This window comes from Hyla sarda, unplaced genomic scaffold (assembly GCF_029499605.1).
Source record: "Hyla sarda isolate aHylSar1 unplaced genomic scaffold, aHylSar1.hap1 scaffold_551, whole genome shotgun sequence".
Taxonomy (NCBI): domain Eukaryota; kingdom Metazoa; phylum Chordata; class Amphibia; order Anura; family Hylidae; genus Hyla; species Hyla sarda.
The window spans coordinates 206844-227241 of record NW_026610563.1 but is presented as its reverse complement, the minus strand read 5'-3'; the positions used below and the strand labels follow the sequence as shown (position 1 = coordinate 227241).

Below are 20398 nucleotides of genomic sequence, written 5' to 3'. Positions count from 1 at the left end.
TTAAATGGATTTTTGAGAACGGGGGCCGATTTCGAAGCTTGCTTCCGTCGCCCTATGCATTGACCCGATATGGCAGTATCTTCGGGTACAGTGCACCACCCCCTTACAGGGTTAAAAAGAAAGATTCCTACTTTCATTGCTACCTGCTTGCTGGCTAGCCAGCTAGCCAGCCCTGTGGGCCTTGCTGCTGCTGCAGCCAAAAAACAAAAGGTGGTGCTGCTGCTGCTTCTGCTGCTTCTGCTTCTGCTTGTGTCTGGCCGCTGTTGGAGCGTCCAGGCACAGGACTTCTGCTGCTGCTGACTAAATGGCCTCCTTAATTGGATCATTTGAGTAGCCAGCACACCTGTGCAGGTAGGGCATGACATGATAGGCAGCTGCCTTGATAGCGGGTGGGTGCTGAATGTTCCTAATTGACAAAATAAGATTAATGCTTATGAAGAAATATAAAATCTCATCCCTTCCCCAATATCGCGCCACACCCCTACCCCTTAATTCCCTGGTTGAACTTGATGGACATATGTCTTTTTTCGACCGTACTAACTATGTAACTATGTAACATAACATGGGGGGGGGGGGGTCTCCTGGCTGTTCACACAGGTGTGTCATTGCTGTACATTGACCATGCATTGCTTCTGTGGTATTGCAAAGGCAAAGACAAATGCTTCCAGCCATCCATTGCACTAATGGATTGGTCATCAGCTGGCTGTCTATGTCCCGCATCAATATAGACCAAAGTACAGAGGGTTAGGCTATGCTATTGTGCACCTACCTGATGCATCAGAAGGTGCGAGGCCCTTGCTAAATTCTGTGCACAGACTTTGAGATCTATACTTTAGACTGTATCTAAACCTGCTCCAACATGGACTGACATTCTGGCCTACTTTCAGCCGATGCGACTTGTCTGTCGCTGAACAGTCGCTTTTTATGTATTCAGCACCTATGTATAATGTTGTAAAAATGCTCTAGAAGCTAAAGTCGCAGAAATGTCACACATATTTGGCCTGCAACTTTCTGTGCGACAAATTCAGACAGGAAAAATCAGTATAAATCCTTAGAAAATTATCCCCCAGTGTCTCCATCTGCTGGCGGTATTGAATAAGCATTGCTGCACTGATGGGGTATGCATTAGACGAAAAAAAAGAAGAAAAAGAAGAATAATACGCCCAGAAAAGAGGCGAAAAGGAGAAAAACGTAAAAAAACGTGAAAAAAAAGTAAGAGGAAGAGAAGGGAAAAAAAGGTGGAAATGGGTTTAAAAGTGATTTCGGCGGAGAAATATATATATATATATATATATATATATATATATATATACGCGCACACACACACATATATATAAACATATTCTCCGTTGAGATATTGCAGCCGCTGCTGTGTCCAGGCCCAGGAGCCTTAGCACTGTGCTGTGATGTCACTCAATACCACTGACATCACTAGGTGTAAACAACATCTCTCCTTTGCTGTGTATGTGACTATGGAGCTGTTTGGTGATGTCGTCTATTATGGCCTTCATAGAAGCAACAGGAGATTGTTGCATCCATCTAGAACCCTCAGAACTACAGTGCTATGATGTCACTCACTTCCACAGGCCTTGCAGAGTGTAAACAACAACAACCCAGCTTTGTTGTGTATGTAACCATAGCGATTTGTGATGTCACCTAGAACCTTCACAGCAGCGACAGCTTTATGAGGAGCATCAGCACTGCTCTGTCTGAGCAGAACCATCACCGCCATAGGTTGTCAAATAACCCGGGTTTAACCCACACAGGTAAGTCCAATGGGGTGCAGGCATGTCCTCTATGCTTACAGCTTCCCGTGGGTGTTGGTTTGATACCGTTTGGGGACAGCCAAGGAGGCATCTGCAGGCAACAAAGGTAGGTGTGTGCTTGTGTGTGTGTTTCCTATGCAGATCCTAAGCCCAGTGTCACATGCAAGTAGGAGGAGTAAGAAGGGTTCCTGGCAAATCCGGGTTATGGATTGCATTTAAAAAGGCCCCGTGGGAGTGCAATGGGCCCCTGTCTTGCTGCTTAGCAATAATGGTATGGGTTTAGGTTCTGCTGTGTGTACTGGTGGTTGACTGCCCCCCAGCCCAGAGTGTGCATGGAAAATTGTCTGGCAGCCTCCCTGACAGCAAGCAGTGATAGTGCCCATGAAGGGCACCTTGTTGGGCCCGCCCCTTTCACGGTTATCGCTTCTCGGCCTTTTGGCTAAGATCAAGTGTGGTATCTGTTCTTATCAGTTTAATATCTGATACGTCCCCTATCTGGGGACCATATATTAAATGGATTTTTGAGAACGGGGGCCGATTTCGAAGCTTGCTTCCGTTGCCCTATGCATTGACCCGATATGGCAGTATCTTCGGGTACAGTGCACCACCCCCTTACAGGGTTAAAAAGAAAGATTCCTACTTTCATTGCTACCTGCTTGCTGGCTAGCCAGCTAGCCAGCCCTGTGGGCCTTGCTGCTGCTGCAGCCAAAAAACAAAAGGTGGTGCTGCTGCTGCTTCTGCTGCTTCTGCTTCTGCTTGTGTCTGGCCGCTGTTGGAGCGTCCAGGCACAGGACTTCTGCTGCTGCTGACTAAATGGCCTCCTTAATTGGATCATTTGAGTAGCCAGCACACCTGTGCAGGTAGGGCATGACATGATAGGCAGCTGCCTTGATAGCGGGTGGGTGCTGAATGTTCCTAATTGACAAAATAAGATTAATGCTTATGAAGAAATATAAAATCTCATCCCTTCCCCAATATCGCGCCACACCCCTACCCCTTAATTCCCTGGTTGAACTTGATGGACATATGTCTTTTTTCGACCGTACTAACTATGTAACTATGTAACATAACATGGGGGGGGGGGGGGTCTCCTGGCTGTTCACACAGGTGTGTCATTGCTGTACATTGACCATGCATTGCTTCTGTGGTATTGCAAAGGCAAAGACAAATGCTTCCAGCCATCCATTGCACTAATGGATTGGTCATCAGCTGGCTGTCTATGTCCCGCATCAATATAGACCAAAGTACAGAGGGTTAGGCTATGCTATTGTGCACCTACCTGATGCATCAGAAGGTGCGAGGCCCTTGCTAAATTCTGTGCACAGACTTTGAGATCTATACTTTAGACTGTATCTAAACCTGCTCCAACATGGACTGACATTCTGGCCTACTTTCAGCCGATGCAACTTGTCTGTCGCTGAACAGTTGCTTTTTATGTATTCAGCACCTATGTATAATGTTGTAAAAATGCTCTAGAAGCTAAAGTCGCAGAAATGTCACACATATTTGGCCTGCAACTTTCTGTGCGACAAATTCAGACAGGAAAAATCAGTATAAATCCTTAGAAAATTATCCCCCAGTGTCTCCATCTGCTGGCGGTATTGAATAAGCATTGCTGCACTGATGGGGTATGCATTAGACGAAAAAAAAGAAGAAAAAGAAGAATAATACGCCCAGAAAAGAGGCGAAAAGGAGAAAAACGTAAAAAAACGTGAAAAAAAAGTAAGAGGAAGAGAAGGGAAAAAAAGGTGGAAATGGGTTTAAAAGTGATTTCGGCGGAGAAATATATATATATATATATATATATACGCGCACACACACACATATATATAAACGTATTCTCCGTTGAGATATTGCAGCCGCTGCTGTGTCCAGGCCCAGGAGCCTTAGCACTGTGCTGTGATGTCACTCAATACCACTGACATCACTAGGTGTAAACAACATCTCTCCTTTGCTGTGTATGTGACTATGGAGCTGTTTGGTGATGTCGTCTATTATGGCCTTCATAGAAGCAACAGGAGATTGTTGCATCCATCTAGAACCCTCAGAACTACAGTGCTATGATGTCACTCACTTCCACAGGCCTTGCAGAGTGTAAACAACAACAACCCAGCTTTGTTGTGTATGTAACCATAGGGATTTGTGATGTCACCTAGAACCTTCACAGCAGCGACAGCTTTATGAGGAGCATCAGCACTGCTCTGCCTGAGCAGAACCATCACCGCCATAGGTTGTCAAATAACCCGGGTTTAACCCACACAGGTAAGTCCAATGGGGTGCAGGCATGTCCTCTATGCTTACAGCTTCCCGTGGGTGTTGGTTTGATACCGTTTGGGGACAGCCAAGGAGGCATCTGCAGGCAACAAAGGTAGGTGTGTGCTTGTGTGTGTGTTTCCTATGCAGATCCTAAGCCCAGTGTCACATGCAAGTAGGAGGAGTAAGAAGGGTTCCTGGCAAATCCGGGTTATGGATTGCATTTAAAAAGGCCCCGTGGGAGTGCAATGGGCCCCTGTCTTGCTGCTTAGCAATAATGGTATGGGTTTAGGTTCTGCTGTGTGTACTGGTGGTTGACTGCCCCCCAGCCCAGAGTGTGCATGGAAAATTGTCTGGCAGCCTCCCTGACAGCAAGCAGTGATAGTGCCCATGAAGGGCACCTTGTTGGGCCCGCCCCTTTCACGGTTATCGCTTCTCGGCCTTTTGGCTAAGATCAAGTGTAGTATCTGTTCTTATCAGTTTAATATCTGATACGTCCCCTATCTGGGGACCATATATTAAATGGATTTTTGAGAACGGGGGCCGATTTCGAAGCTTGCTTCCGTCGCCCTATGCATTGACCCGATATGGCAGTATCTTCGGGTACAGTGCACCACCCCCTTACAGGGTTAAAAAGAAAGATTCCTACTTTCATTGCTACCTGCTTGCTGGCTAGCCAGCTAGCCAGCCCTGTGGGCCTTGCTGCTGCTGCAGCCAAAAAACAAAAGGTGGTGCTGCTGCTGCTTCTGCTGCTTCTGCTTCTGCTTGTGTCTGGCCGCTGTTGGAGCGTCCAGGCACAGGACTTCTGCTGCTGCTGACTAAATGGCCTCCTTAATTGGATCATTTGAGTAGCCAGCACACCTGTGCAGGTAGGGCATGACATGATAGGCAGCTGCCTTGATAGCGGGTGGGTGCTGAATGTTCCTAATTGACAAAATAAGATTAATGCTTATGAAGAAATATAAAATCTCATCCCTTCCCCAATATCGCGCCACACCCCTACCCCTTAATTCCCTGGTTGAACTTGATGGACATATGTCTTTTTTCGACCGTACTAACTATGTAACTATGTAACATAACATGGGGGGGGGGGGGGTCTCCTGGCTGTTCACACAGGTGTGTCATTGCTGTACATTGACCATGCATTGCTTCTGTGGTATTGCAAAGGCAAAGACAAATGCTTCCAGCCATCCATTGCACTAATGGATTGGTCATCAGCTGGCTGTCTATGTCCCGCATCAATATAGACCAAAGTACAGAGGGTTAGGCTATGCTATTGTGCACCTACCTGATGCATCAGAAGGTGCGAGGCCCTTGCTAAATTCTGTGCACAGACTTTGAGATCTATACTTTAGACTGTATCTAAACCTGCTCCAACATGGACTGACATTCTGGCCTACTTTCAGCCGATGCGACTTGTCTGTCGCTGAACAGTCGCTTTTTATGTATTCAGCACCTATGTATAATGTTGTAAAAATGCTCTAGAAGCTAAAGTCGCAGAAATGTCACACATATTTGGCCTGCAACTTTCTGTGCGACAAATTCAGACAGGAAAAATCAGTATAAATCCTTAGAAAATTATCCCCCAGTGTCTCCATCTGCTGGCGGTATTGAATAAGCATTGCTGCACTGATAGGGTATCCATTAGACGAAAAAAAAGAAGAAAAAGAAGAATAATACGCCCAGAAAAGAGGCGAAAAGGAGAAAAACGTAAAAAAACGTGAAAAAAAAGTAAGAGGAAGAGAAGGGAAAAAAAGGTGGAAATGGGTTTAAAAGTGATTTCGGCGGAGAAATATATATATATATATATATATATATATATATACGCGCACACACACACATATATATAAACGTATTCTCCGTTGAGATATTGCAGCCGCTGCTGTGTCCAGGCCCAGGAGCCTTAGCACTGTGCTGTGATGTCACTCAATACCACTGACATCACTAGGTGTAAACAACATCTCTCCTTTGCTGTGTATGTGACTATGGAGCTGTTTGGTGATGTCGTCTATTATGGCCTTCATAGAAGCAACAGGAGATTGTTGCATCCATCTAGAACCCTCAGAACTACAGTGCTATGATGTCACTCACTTCCACAGGCCTTGCAGAGTGTAAACAACAACAACCCAGCTTTGTTGTGTATGTAACCATAGGGATTTGTGATGTCACCTAGAACCTTCACAGCAGCGACAGCTTTATGAGGAGCATCAGCACTGCTCTGCCTGAGCAGAACCATCACCGCCATAGGTTGTCAAATAACCCGGGTTTAACCCACACAGGTAAGTCCAATGGGGTGCAGGCATGTCCTCTATGCTTACAGCTTCCCGTGGGTGTTGGTTTGATACCGTTTGGGGACAGCCAAGGAGGCATCTGCAGGCAACAAAGGTAGGTGTGTGCTTGTGTGTGTGTTTCCTATGCAGATCCTAAGCCCAGTGTCACATGCAAGTAGGAGGAGTAAGAAGGGTTCCTGGCAAATCCGGGTTATGGATTGCATTTAAAAAGGCCCCGTGGGAGTGCAATGGGCCCCTGTCTTGCTGCTTAGCAATAATGGTATGGGTTTAGGTTCTGCTGTGTGTACTGGTGGTTGACTGCCCCCCAGCCCAGAGTGTGCATGGAAAATTGTCTGGCAGCCTCCCTGACAGCAAGCAGTGATAGTGCCCATGAAGGGCACCTTGTTGGGCCCGCCCCTTTCACGGTTATCGCTTCTCGGCCTTTTGGCTAAGATCAAGTGTAGTATCTGTTCTTATCAGTTTAATATCTGATACGTCCCCTATCTGGGGACCATATATTAAATGGATTTTTGAGAACGGGGGCCGATTTCGAAGCTTGCTTCCGTCGCCCTATGCATTGACCCGATATGGCAGTATCTTCGGGTACAGTGCACCACCCCCTTACAGGGTTAAAAAGAAAGATTCCTACTTTCATTGCTACCTGCTTGCTGGCTAGCCAGCTAGCCAGCCCTGTGGGCCTTGCTGCTGCTGCAGCCAAAAAACAAAAGGTGGTGCTGCTGCTGCTTCTGCTGCTTCTGCTTCTGCTTGTGTCTGGCCGCTGTTGGAGCGTCCAGGCACAGGACTTCTGCTGCTGCTGACTAAATGGCCTCCTTAATTGGATCATTTGAGTAGCCAGCACACCTGTGCAGGTAGGGCATGACATGATAGGCAGCTGCCTTGATAGCGGGTGGGTGCTGAATGTTCCTAATTGACAAAATAAGATTAATGCTTATGAAGAAATATAAAATCTCATCCCTTCCCCAATATCGCGCCACACCCCTACCCCTTAATTCCCTGGTTGAACTTGATGGACATATGTCTTTTTTCGACCGTACTAACTATGTAACTATGTAACATAACATGGGGGGGGGGGGGGTCTCCTGGCTGTTCACACAGGTGTGTCATTGCTGTACATTGACCATGCATTGCTTCTGTGGTATTGCAAAGGCAAAGACAAATGCTTCCAGCCATCCATTGCACTAATGGATTGGTCATCAGCTGGCTGTCTATGTCCCGCATCAATATAGACCAAAGTACAGAGGGTTAGGCTATGCTATTGTGCACCTACCTGATGCATCAGAAGGTGCGAGGCCCTTGCTAAATTCTGTGCACAGACTTTGAGATCTATACTTTAGACTGTATCTAAACCTGCTCCAACATGGACTGACATTCTGGCCTACTTTCAGCCGATGCGACTTGTCTGTCGCTGAACAGTCGCTTTTTATGTATTCAGCACCTATGTATAATGTTGTAAAAATGCTCTAGAAGCTAAAGTCGCAGAAATGTCACACATATTTGGCCTGCAACTTTCTGTGCGACAAATTCAGACAGGAAAAATCAGTATAAATCCTTAGAAAATTATCCCCCAGTGTCTCCATCTGCTGGCGGTATTGAATAAGCATTGCTGCACTGATGGGGTATGCATTAGACGAAAAAAAAGAAGAAAAAGAAGAATAATACGCCCAGAAAAGAGGCGAAAAGGAGAAAAACGTAAAAAAACGTGAAAAAAAAGTAAGAGGAAGAGAAGGGAAAAAAAGGTGGAAATGGGTTTAAAAGTGATTTCGGCGGAGAAATATATATATATATATATATATATATATATATATATATATATATATATACGCGCACACACACACATATATATAAACGTATTCTCCGTTGAGATATTGCAGCCGCTGCTGTGTCCAGGCCCAGGAGCCTTAGCACTGTGCTGTGATGTCACTCAATACCACTGACATCACTAGGTGTAAACAACATCTCTCCTTTGCTGTGTATGTGACTATGGAGCTGTTTGGTGATGTCGTCTATTATGGCCTTCATAGAAGCAACAGGAGATTGTTGCATCCATCTAGAACCCTCAGAACTACAGTGCTATGATGTCACTCACTTCCACAGGCCTTGCAGAGTGTAAACAACAACAACCCAGCTTTGTTGTGTATGTAACCATAGGGATTTGTGATGTCACCTAGAACCTTCACAGCAGCGACAGCTTTATGAGGAGCATCAGCACTGCTCTGCCTGAGCAGAACCATCACCGCCATAGGTTGTCAAATAACCCGGGTTTAACCCACACAGGTAAGTCCAATGGGGTGCAGGCATGTCCTCTATGCTTACAGCTTCCCGTGGGTGTTGGTTTGATACCGTTTGGGGACAGCCAAGGAGGCATCTGCAGGCAACAAAGGTAGGTGTGTGCTTGTGTGTGTGTTTCCTATGCAGATCCTAAGCCCAGTGTCACATGCAAGTAGGAGGAGTAAGAAGGGTTCCTGGCAAATCCGGGTTATGGATTGCATTTAAAAAGGCCCCGTGGGAGTGCAATGGGCCCCTGTCTTGCTGCTTAGCAATAATGGTATGGGTTTAGGTTCTGCTGTGTGTACTGGTGGTTGACTGCCCCCCAGCCCAGAGTGTGCATGGAAAATTGTCTGGCAGCCTCCCTGACAGCAAGCAGTGATAGTGCCCATGAAGGGCACCTTGTTGGGCCCGCCCCTTTCACGGTTATCGCTTCTCGGCCTTTTGGCTAAGATCAAGTGTAGTATCTGTTCTTATCAGTTTAATATCTGATACGTCCCCTATCTGGGGACCATATATTAAATGGATTTTTGAGAACGGGGGCCGATTTCGAAGCTTGCTTCCGTCGCCCTATGCATTGACCCGATATGGCAGTATCTTCGGGTACAGTGCACCACCCCCTTACAGGGTTAAAAAGAAAGATTCCTACTTTCATTGCTACCTGCTTGCTGGCTAGCCAGCTAGCCAGCCCTGTGGGCCTTGCTGCTGCTGCAGCCAAAAAACAAAAGGTGGTGCTGCTGCTGCTTCTGCTGCTTCTGCTTCTGCTTGTGTCTGGCCGCTGTTGGAGCGTCCAGGCACAGGACTTCTGCTGCTGCTGACTAAATGGCCTCCTTAATTGGATCATTTGAGTAGCCAGCACACCTGTGCAGGTAGGGCATGACATGATAGGCAGCTGCCTTGATAGCGGGTGGGTGCTGAATGTTCCTAATTGACAAAATAAGATTAATGCTTATGAAGAAATATAAAATCTCATCCCTTCCCCAATATCGCGCCACACCCCTACCCCTTAATTCCCTGGTTGAACTTGATGGACATATGTCTTTTTTCGACCGTACTAACTATGTAACTATGTAACATAACATGGGGGGGGGGGGTCTCCTGGCTGTTCACACAGGTGTGTCATTGCTGTACATTGACCATGCATTGCTTCTGTGGTATTGCAAAGGCAAAGACAAATGCTTCCAGCCATCCATTGCACTAATGGATTGGTCATCAGCTGGCTGTCTATGTCCCGCATCAATATAGACCAAAGTACAGAGGGTTAGGCTATGCTATTGTGCACCTACCTGATGCATCAGAAGGTGCGAGGCCCTTGCTAAATTCTGTGCACAGACTTTGAGATCTATACTTTAGACTGTATCTAAACCTGCTCCAACATGGACTGACATTCTGGCCTACTTTCAGCCGATGCGACTTGTCTGTCGCTGAACAGTCGCTTTTTATGTATTCAGCACCTATGTATAATGTTGTAAAAATGCTCTAGAAGCTAAAGTCGCAGAAATGTCACACATATTTGGCCTGCAACTTTCTGTGCGACAAATTCAGACAGGAAAAATCAGTATAAATCCTTAGAAAATTATCCCCCAGTGTCTCCATCTGCTGGCGGTATTGAATAAGCATTGCTGCACTGATGGGGTATGCATTAGACGAAAAAAAAGAAGAAAAAGAAGAATAATACGCCCAGAAAAGAGGCGAAAAGGAGAAAAACGTAAAAAAACGTGAAAAAAAAGTAAGAGGAAGAGAAGGGAAAAAAAGGTGGAAATGGGTTTAAAAGTGATTTCGGCGGAGAAATATATATATATATATATATATATATATATATATATATATATATACGCGCACACACACACATATATATAAACGTATTCTCCGTTGAGATATTGCAGCCGCTGCTGTGTCCAGGCCCAGGAGCCTTAGCACTGTGCTGTGATGTCACTCAATACCACTGACATCACTAGGTGTAAACAACATCTCTCCTTTGCTGTGTATGTGACTATGGAGCTGTTTGGTGATGTCGTCTATTATGGCCTTCATAGAAGCAACAGGAGATTGTTGCATCCATCTAGAACCCTCAGAACTACAGTGCTATGATGTCACTCACTTCCACAGGCCTTGCAGAGTGTAAACAACAACAACCCAGCTTTGTTGTGTATGTAACCATAGGGATTTGTGATGTCACCTAGAACCTTCACAGCAGCGACAGCTTTATGAGGAGCATCAGCACTGCTCTGCCTGAGCAGAACCATCACCGCCATAGGTTGTCAAATAACCCGGGTTTAACCCACACAGGTAAGTCCAATGGGGTGCAGGCATGTCCTCTATGCTTACAGCTTCCCGTGGGTGTTGGTTTGATACCGTTTGGGGACAGCCAAGGAGGCATCTGCAGGCAACAAAGGTAGGTGTGTGCTTGTGTGTGTGTTTCCTATGCAGATCCTAAGCCCAGTGTCACATGCAAGTAGGAGGAGTAAGAAGGGTTCCTGGCAAATCCGGGTTATGGATTGCATTTAAAAAGGCCCTGTGGGAGTGCAATGGGCCCCTGTCTTGCTGCTTAGCAATAATGGTATGGGTTTAGGTTCTGCTGTGTGTACTGGTGGTTGACTGCCCCCCAGCCCAGAGTGTGCATGGAAAATTGTCTGGCAGCCTCCCTGACAGCAAGCAGTGATAGTGCCCATGAAGGGCACCTTGTTGGGCCCGCCCCTTTCACGGTTATCGCTTCTCGGCCTTTTGGCTAAGATCAAGTGTAGTATCTGTTCTTATCAGTTTAATATCTGATACGTCCCCTATCTGGGGACCATATATTAAATGGATTTTTGAGAACGGGGGCCGATTTCGAAGCTTGCTTCCGTCGCCCTATGCATTGACCCGATATGGCAGTATCTTCGGGTACAGTGCACCACCCCCTTACAGGGTTAAAAAGAAAGATTCCTACTTTCATTGCTACCTGCTTGCTGGCTAGCCAGCTAGCCAGCCCTGTGGGCCTTGCTGCTGCTGCAGCCAAAAAACAAAAGGTGGTGCTGCTGCTGCTTCTGCTGCTTCTGCTTCTGCTTGTGTCTGGCCGCTGTTGGAGCGTCCAGGCACAGGACTTCTGCTGCTGCTGACTAAATGGCCTCCTTAATTGGATCATTTGAGTAGCCAGCACACCTGTGCAGGTAGGGCATGACATGATAGGCAGCTGCCTTGATAGCGGGTGGGTGCTGAATGTTCCTAATTGACAAAATAAGATTAATGCTTATGAAGAAATATAAAATCTCATCCCTTCCCCAATATCGCGCCACACCCCTACCCCTTAATTCCCTGGTTGAACTTGATGGACATATGTCTTTTTTCGACCGTACTAACTATGTAACTATGTAACATAACATGGGGGGGGGGGGGGGGGGGTCTCCTGGCTGTTCACACAGGTGTGTCATTGCTGTACATTGACCATGCATTGCTTCTGTGGTATTGCAAAGGCAAAGACAAATGCTTCCAGCCATCCATTGCACTAATGGATTGGTCATCAGCTGGCTGTCTATGTCCCGCATCAATATAGACCAAAGTACAGAGGGTTAGGCTATGCTATTGTGCACCTACCTGATGCATCAGAAGGTGCGAGGCCCTTGCTAAATTCTGTGCACAGACTTTGAGATCTATACTTTAGACTGTATCTAAACCTGCTCCAACATGGACTGACATTCTGGCCTACTTTCAGCCGATGCGACTTGTCTGTCGCTGAATAGTCGCTTTTTATGTATTCAGCACCTATGTATAATGTTGTAAAAATGCTCTAGAAGCTAAAGTCGCAGAAATGTCACACATATTTGGCCTGCAACTTTCTGTGCGACAAATTCAGACAGGAAAAATCAGTATAAATCCTTAGAAAATTATCCCCCAGTGTCTCCATCTGCTGGCGGTATTGAATAAGCATTGCTGCACTGATGGGGTATGCATTAGACGAAAAAAAAGAAGAAAAAGAAGAATAATACGCCCAGAAAAGAGGCGAAAAGGAGAAAAACGTAAAAAAACGTGAAAAAAAAGTAAGAGGAAGAGAAGGGAAAAAAAGGTGGAAATGGGTTTAAAAGTGATTTCGGCGGAGAAATATATATATATATATATATATATATATATATATATATATATACGCGCACACACACACATATATATAAACGTATTCTCCGTTGAGATATTGCAGCCGCTGCTGTGTCCAGGCCCAGGAGCCTTAGCACTGTGCTGTGATGTCACTCAATACCACTGACATCACTAGGTGTAAACAACATCTCTCCTTTGCTGTGTATGTGACTATGGAGCTGTTTGGTGATGTCGTCTATTATGGCCTTCATAGAAGCAACAGGAGATTGTTGCATCCATCTAGAACCCTCAGAACTACAGTGCTATGATGTCACTCACTTCCACAGGCCTTGCAGAGTGTAAACAACAACAACCCAGCTTTGTTGTGTATGTAACCATAGGGATTTGTGATGTCACCTAGAACCTTCACAGCAGCGACAGCTTTATGAGGAGCATCAGCACTGCTCTGCCTGAGCAGAACCATCACCGCCATAGGTTGTCAAATAACCCGGGTTTAACCCACACAGGTAAGTCCAATGGGGTGCAGGCATGTCCTCTATGCTTACAGCTTCCCGTGGGTGTTGGTTTGATACCGTTTGGGGACAGCCAAGGAGGCATCTGCAGGCAACAAAGGTAGGTGTGTGCTTGTGTGTGTGTTTCCTATGCAGATCCTAAGCCCAGTGTCACATGCAAGTAGGAGGAGTAAGAAGGGTTCCTGGCAAATCCGGGTTATGGATTGCATTTAAAAAGGCCCCGTGGGAGTGCAATGGGCCCCTGTCTTGCTGCTTAGCAATAATGGTATGGGTTTAGGTTCTGCTGTGTGTACTGGTGGTTGACTGCCCCCCAGCCCAGAGTGTGCATGGAAAATTGTCTGGCAGCCTCCCTGACAGCAAGCAGTGATAGTGCCCATGAAGGGCACCTTGTTGGGCCCGCCCCTTTCACGGTTATCGCTTCTCGGCCTTTTGGCTAAGATCAAGTGTAGTATCTGTTCTTATCAGTTTAATATCTGATACGTCCCCTATCTGGGGACCATATATTAAATGGATTTTTGAGAACGGGGGCCGATTTCGAAGCTTGCTTCCGTCGCCCTATGCATTGACCCGATATGGCAGTATCTTCGGGTACAGTGCACCACCCCCTTACAGGGTTAAAAAGAAAGATTCCTACTTTCATTGCTACCTGCTTGCTGGCTAGCCAGCTAGCCAGCCCTGTGGGCCTTGCTGCTGCTGCAGCCAAAAAACAAAAGGTGGTGCTGCTGCTGCTTCTGCTGCTTCTGCTTCTGCTTGTGTCTGGCCGCTGTTGGAGCGTCCAGGCACAGGACTTCTGCTGCTGCTGACTAAATGGCCTCCTTAATTGGATCATTTGAGTAGCCAGCACACCTGTGCAGGTAGGGCATGACATGATAGGCAGCTGCCTTGATAGCGGGTGGGTGCTGAATGTTCCTAATTGACAAAATAAGATTAATGCTTATGAAGAAATATAAAATCTCATCCCTTCCCCAATATCGCGCCACACCCCTACCCCTTAATTCCCTGGTTGAACTTGATGGACATATGTCTTTTTTCGACTGTACTAACTATGTAACTATGTAACATAACATGGGGGGGGGGGGTCTCCTGGCTGTTCACACAGGTGTGTCATTGCTGTACATTGACCATGCATTGCTTCTGTGGTATTGCAAAGGCAAAGACAAATGCTTCCAGCCATCCATTGCACTAATGGATTGGTCATCAGCTGGCTGTCTATGTCCCGCATCAATATAGACCAAAGTACAGAGGGTTAGGCTATGCTATTGTGCACCTACCTGATGCATCAGAAGGTGCGAGGCCCTTGCTAAATTCTGTGCACAGACTTTGAGATCTATACTTTAGACTGTATCTAAACCTGCTCCAACATGGACTGACATTCTGGCCTACTTTCAGCCGATGCGACTTGTCTGTCGCTGAATAGTCGCTTTTTATGTATTCAGCACCTATGTATAATGTTGTAAAAATGCTCTAGAAGCTAAAGTCGCAGAAATGTCACACATATTTGGCCTGCAACTTTCTGTGCGACAAATTCAGACAGGAAAAATCAGTATAAATCCTTAGAAAATTATCCCCCAGTGTCTCCATCTGCTGGCGGTATTGAATAAGCATTGCTGCACTGATGGGGTATGCATTAGACGAAAAAAAAGAAGAAAAAGAAGAATAATACGCCCAGAAAAGAGGCGAAAAGGAGAAAAACGTAAAAAAACGTGAAAAAAAAGTAAGAGGAAGAGAAGGGAAAAAAAGGTGGAAATGGGTTTAAAAGTGATTTCGGCGGAGAAATATATATATATATATATATATATATATATATATATATATATATACGCGCACACACACACATATATATAAACGTATTCTCCGTTGAGATATTGCAGCCGCTGCTGTGTCCAGGCCCAGGAGCCTTAGCACTGTGCTGTGATGTCACTCAATACCACTGACATCACTAGGTGTAAACAACATCTCTCCTTTGCTGTGTATGTGACTATGGAGCTGTTTGGTGATGTCGTCTATTATGGCCTTCATAGAAGCAACAGGAGATTGTTGCATCCATCTAGAACCCTCAGAACTACAGTGCTATGATGTCACTCACTTCCACAGGCCTTGCAGAGTGTAAACAACAACAACCCAGCTTTGTTGTGTATGTAACCATAGGGATTTGTGATGTCACCTAGAACCTTCACAGCAGCGACAGCTTTATGAGGAGCATCAGCACTGCTCTGCCTGAGCAGAACCATCACCGCCATAGGTTGTCAAATAACCCGGGTTTAACCCACACAGGTAAGTCCAATGGGGTGCAGGCATGTCCTCTATGCTTACAGCTTCCCGTGGGTGTTGGTTTGATACCGTTTGGGGACAGCCAAGGAGGCATCTGCAGGCAACAAAGGTAGGTGTGTGCTTGTGTGTGTGTTTCCTATGCAGATCCTAAGCCCAGTGTCACATGCAAGTAGGAGGAGTAAGAAGGGTTCCTGGCAAATCCGGGTTATGGATTGCATTTAAAAAGGCCCCGTGGGAGTGCAATGGGCCCCTGTCTTGCTGCTTAGCAATAATGGTATGGGTTTAGGTTCTGCTGTGTGTACTGGTGGTTGACTGCCCCCCAGCCCAGAGTGTGCATGGAAAATTGTCTGGCAGCCTCCCTGACAGCAAGCAGTGATAGTGCCCATGAAGGGCACCTTGTTGGGCCCGCCCCTTTCACGGTTATCGCTTCTCGGCCTTTTGGCTAAGATCAAGTGTAGTATCTGTTCTTATCAGTTTAATATCTGATACGTCCCCTATCTGGGGACCATATATTAAATGGATTTTTGAGAACGGGGGCCGATTTCGAAGCTTGCTTCCGTCGCCCTATGCATTGACCCGATATGGCAGTATCTTCGGGTACAGTGCACCACCCCCTTACAGGGTTAAAAAGAAAGATTCCTACTTTCATTGCTACCTGCTTGCTGGCTAGCCAGCTAGCCAGCCCTGTGGGCCTTGCTGCTGCTGCAGCCAAAAAACAAAAGGTGGTGCTGCTGCTGCTTCTGCTGCTTCTGCTTCTGCTTGTGTCTGGCCGCTGTTGGAGCGTCCAGGCACAGGACTTCTGCTGCTGCTGACTAAATGGCCTCCTTAATTGGATCATTTGAGTAGCCAGCACACCTGTGCAGGTAGGGCATGACATGATAGGCAGCTGCCTTGATAGCGGGTGGGTGCTGAATGTTCCTAATTGACAAAATAAGATTAATGCTTATGAAGAAATATAAAATCTCATCCCTTCCCCAATATCGCGCCACACCCCTACCCCTTAATTCCCTGGTTGAACTTGATGGACATATGTCTTTTTTCGACCGTACTAACTATGTAACTATGTAACATAACATGGGGGGGGGGGGGGGGTCTCCTGGCTGTTCACACAGGTGTGTCATTGCTGTACATTGACCATGCATTGCTTCTGTGGTATTGCAAAGGCAAAGACAAATGCTTCCAGCCATCCATTGCACTAATGGATTGGTCATCAGCTGGCTGTCTATGTCCCGCATCAATATAGACCAAAGTACAGAGGGTTAGGCTATGCTATTGTGCACCTACCTGATGCATCAGAAGGTGCGAGGCCCTTGCTAAATTCTGTGCACAGACTTTGAGATCTATACTTTAGACTGTATCTAAACCTGCTCCAACATGGACTGACATTCTGGCCTACTTTCAGCCGATGCGACTTGTCTGTCGCTGAACAGTCGCTTTTTATGTATTCAGCACCTATGTATAATGTTGTAAAAATGCTCTAGAAGCTAAAGTCGCAGAAATGTCACACATATTTGGCCTGCAACTTTCTGTGCGACAAATTCAGACAGGAAAAATCAGTATAAATCCTTAGAAAATTATCCCCCAGTGTCTCCATCTGCTGGCAGTATTGAATAAGCATTGCTGCACTGATGGGGTATGCATTAGACGAAAAAAAAGAAGAAAAAGAAGAATAATACGCCCAGAAAAGAGGCGAAAAGGAGAAAAACGTAAAGAAAACGTGAAAAAAAAGTAAGAGGAAGAGAAGGGAAAAAAAGGTGGAAATGGGTTTAAAAGTGATTTCGGCGGAGAAATATATATATATATATATATATATATATATATATATATATATATATATATACGCGCACACACACACATATATATAAACGTATTCTCCGTTGAGATATTGCAGCCGCTGCTGTGTCCAGGCCCAGGAGCCTTAGCACTGTGCTGTGATGTCACTCAATACCACTGACATCACTAGGTGTAAACAACATCTCTCCTTTGCTGTGTATGTGACTATGGAGCTGTTTGGTGATGTCGTCTATTATGGCCTTCATAGAAGCAACAGGAGATTGTTGCATCCATCTAGAACCCTCAGAACTACAGTGCTATGATGTCACTCACTTCCACAGGCCTTGCAGAGTGTAAACAACAACAACCCAGCTTTGTTGTGTATGTAACCATAGGGATTTGTGATGTCACCTAGAACCTTCACAGCAGCGACAGCTTTATGAGGAGCATCAGCACTGCTCTGCCTGAGCAGAACCATCACCGCCATAGGTTGTCAAATAACCCGGGTTTAACCCACACAGGTAAGTCCAATGGGGTGCAGGCATGTCCTCTATGCTTACAGCTTCCCGTGGGTGTTGGTTTGATACCGTTTGGGGACAGCCAAGGAGGCATCTGCAGGCAACAAAGGTAGGTGTGTGCTTGTGTGTGTGTTTCCTATGCAGATCCTAAGCCCAGTGTCACATGCAAGTAGGAGGAGTAAGAAGGGTTCCTGGCAAATCCGGGTTATGGATTGCATTTAAAAAGGCCCCGTGGGAGTGCAATGGGCCCCTGTCTTGCTGCTTAGCAATAATGGTATGGGTTTAGGTTCTGCTGTGTGTACTGGTGGTTGACTGCCCCCCAGCCCAGAGTGTGCATGGAAAATTGTCTGGCAGCCTCCCTGACAGCAAGCAGTGATAGTGCCCATGAAGGGCACCTTGTTGGGCCCGCCCCTTTCACGGTTATCGCTTCTCGGCCTTTTGGCTAAGATCAAGTGTAGTATCTGTTCTTATCAGTTTAATATCTGATACGTCCCCTATCTGGGGACCATATATTAAATGGATTTTTGAGAACGGGGGCCGATTTCGAAGCTTGCTTCCGTCGCCCTATGCATTGACCCGATATGGCAGTATCTTCGGGTACAGTGCACCACCCCCTTACAGGGTTAAAAAGAAAGATTCCTACTTTCATTGCTACCTGCTTGCTGGCTAGCCAGCTAGCCAGCCCTGTGGGCCTTGCTGCTGCTGCAGCCAAAAAACAAAAGGTGGTGCTGCTGCTGCTTCTGCTGCTTCTGCTTCTGCTTGTGTCTGGCCGCTGTTGGAGCGTCCAGGCACAGGACTTCTGCTGCTGCTGACTAAATGGCCTCCTTAATTGGATCATTTGAGTAGCCAGCACACCTGTGCAGGTAGGGCATGACATGATAGGCAGCTGCCTTGATAGCGGGTGGGTGCTGAATGTTCCTAATTGACAAAATAAGATTAATGCTTATGAAGAAATATAAAATCTCATCCCTTCCCCAATATCGCGCCACACCCCTACCCCTTAATTCCCTGGTTGAACTTGATGGACATATGTCTTTTTTCGACCGTACTAACTATGTAACTATGTAACATAACATGGGGGGGGGGGGGTCTCCTGGCTGTTCACACAGGTGTGTCATTGCTGTACATTGACCATGCATTGCTTCTGTGGTATTGCAAAGGCAAAGACAAATGCTTCCAGCCATCCATTGCACTAATGGATTGGTCATCAGCTGGCTGTCTATGTCCCGCATCAATATAGACCAAAGTACAGAGGGTTAGGCTATGCTATTGTGCACCTACCTGATGCATCAGAAGGTGCGAGGCCCTTGCTAAATTCTGTGCACAGACTTTGAGATCTATACTTTAGACTGTATCTAAACCTGCTCCAACATGGACTGACATTCTGGCCTACTTTCAGCCGATGCGACTTGTCTGTCGCTGAACAGTCGCTTTTTATGTATTCAGCACCTATGTATAATGTTGTAAAAATGCTCTAGAAGCTAAAGTCGCAGAAATGTCACACATATTTGGCCTGCAACTTTCTGTGCGACAAATTCAGACAGGAAAAATCAGTATAAATCCTTAGAAAATTATCCCCCAGTGTCTCCATCTGCTGGCGGTATTGAATAAGCATTGCTGCACTGATGGGGTATGCATTAGACGAAAAAAAAGAAGAAAAAGAAGAATAATACGCCCAGAAAAGAGGCGAAAAGGAGAAAAACGTAAAAAAACGTGAAAAAAAAGTAAGAGGAAGAGAAGGGAAAAAAAGGTGGAAATGGGTTTAAAAGTGATTTCGGCGGAGAAATATATATATATATATATATATATATATATATATATATATATATACGCGCACACACACACATATATATAAACGTATTCTCCGTTGAGATTTTGCAGCCGCTGCTGTGTCCAGGCCCAGGAGCCTTAGCACTGTGCTGTGATGTCACTCAATACCACTGACATCACTAGGTGTAAACAACATCTCTCCTTTGCTGTGTATGTGACTATGGAGCTGTTTGGTGATGTCGTCTATTATGGCCTTCATAGAAGCAACAGGAGATTGTTGCATCCATCTAGAACCCTCAGAACTACAGTGCTATGATGTCACTCACTTCCACAGGCCTTGCAGAGTGTAAACAACAACAACCCAGCTTTGTTGTGTATGTAACCATAGGGATTTGTGATGTCACCTAGAACCTTCACAGCAGCGACAGCTTTATGAGGAGCATCAGCACTGCTCTGCCTGAGCAGAACCATCACCGCCATAGGTTGTCAAATAACCCGGGTTTAACCCACACAGGTAAGTCCAATGGGGTGCAGGCATGTCCTCTATGCTTACAGCTTCCCGTGGGTGTTGGTTTGATACCGTTTGGGGACAGCCAAGGAGGCATCTGCAGGCAACAAAGGTAGGTGTGTGCTTGTGTGTGTGTTTCCTATGCAGATCCTAAGCCCAGTGTCACATGCAAGTAGGAGGAGTAAGAAGGGTTCCTGGCAAATCCGGGTTATGGATTGCATTTAAAAAGGCCCCGTGGGAGTGCAATGGGCCCCTGTCTTGCTGCTTAGCAATAATGGTATGGGTTTAGGTTCTGCTGTGTGTACTGGTGGTTGACTGCCCCCCAGCCCAGAGTGTGCATGGAAAATTGTCTGGCAGCCTCCCTGACAGCAAGCAGTGATAGTGCCCATGAAGGGCACCTTGT

General features: G+C 46.1%; 8 non-coding genes and 1 pseudogene across 8 annotated transcripts; all 9 read left to right on the top strand.

Moving 5' to 3' along the window:
* Nucleotides 1-101, top strand: LOC130339718 (U2 spliceosomal RNA; annotated as a pseudogene; the record flags this gene model as incomplete).
* A 2084-nt stretch (nt 102-2185) lies between these two features.
* On the top strand, nt 2186-2376 carry LOC130339696 (U2 spliceosomal RNA). The gene has a single exon (XR_008880004.1). It is a non-coding gene; the product is annotated as a U2 spliceosomal RNA (small nuclear RNA).
* Nucleotides 2377-4447: 2071 nt separating this feature from the next.
* On the top strand, nt 4448-4638 carry LOC130339688 (U2 spliceosomal RNA). Its single transcript, XR_008879997.1, has one exon. It is a non-coding gene; the product is annotated as a U2 spliceosomal RNA (small nuclear RNA).
* A 2079-nt stretch (nt 4639-6717) lies between these two features.
* LOC130339686 (U2 spliceosomal RNA) lies at nt 6718-6908 on the top strand. The gene has a single exon (XR_008879995.1). It is a non-coding gene; the product is annotated as a U2 spliceosomal RNA (small nuclear RNA).
* A 2095-nt stretch (nt 6909-9003) lies between these two features.
* LOC130339685 (U2 spliceosomal RNA) lies at nt 9004-9194 on the top strand. Its single transcript, XR_008879994.1, has one exon. It is a non-coding gene; the product is annotated as a U2 spliceosomal RNA (small nuclear RNA).
* Nucleotides 9195-11283: 2089 nt separating this feature from the next.
* LOC130339684 (U2 spliceosomal RNA) lies at nt 11284-11474 on the top strand. The gene has a single exon (XR_008879993.1). It is a non-coding gene; the product is annotated as a U2 spliceosomal RNA (small nuclear RNA).
* Nucleotides 11475-13568: 2094 nt separating this feature from the next.
* Nucleotides 13569-13759, top strand: LOC130339683 (U2 spliceosomal RNA). The gene has a single exon (XR_008879992.1). It is a non-coding gene; the product is annotated as a U2 spliceosomal RNA (small nuclear RNA).
* A 2089-nt stretch (nt 13760-15848) lies between these two features.
* LOC130339682 (U2 spliceosomal RNA) lies at nt 15849-16039 on the top strand. The gene has a single exon (XR_008879991.1). It is a non-coding gene; the product is annotated as a U2 spliceosomal RNA (small nuclear RNA).
* A 2100-nt stretch (nt 16040-18139) lies between these two features.
* LOC130339769 (U2 spliceosomal RNA) lies at nt 18140-18330 on the top strand. The gene has a single exon (XR_008880060.1). It is a non-coding gene; the product is annotated as a U2 spliceosomal RNA (small nuclear RNA).
* Nucleotides 18331-20398: the final 2068 nt, after the last annotated feature.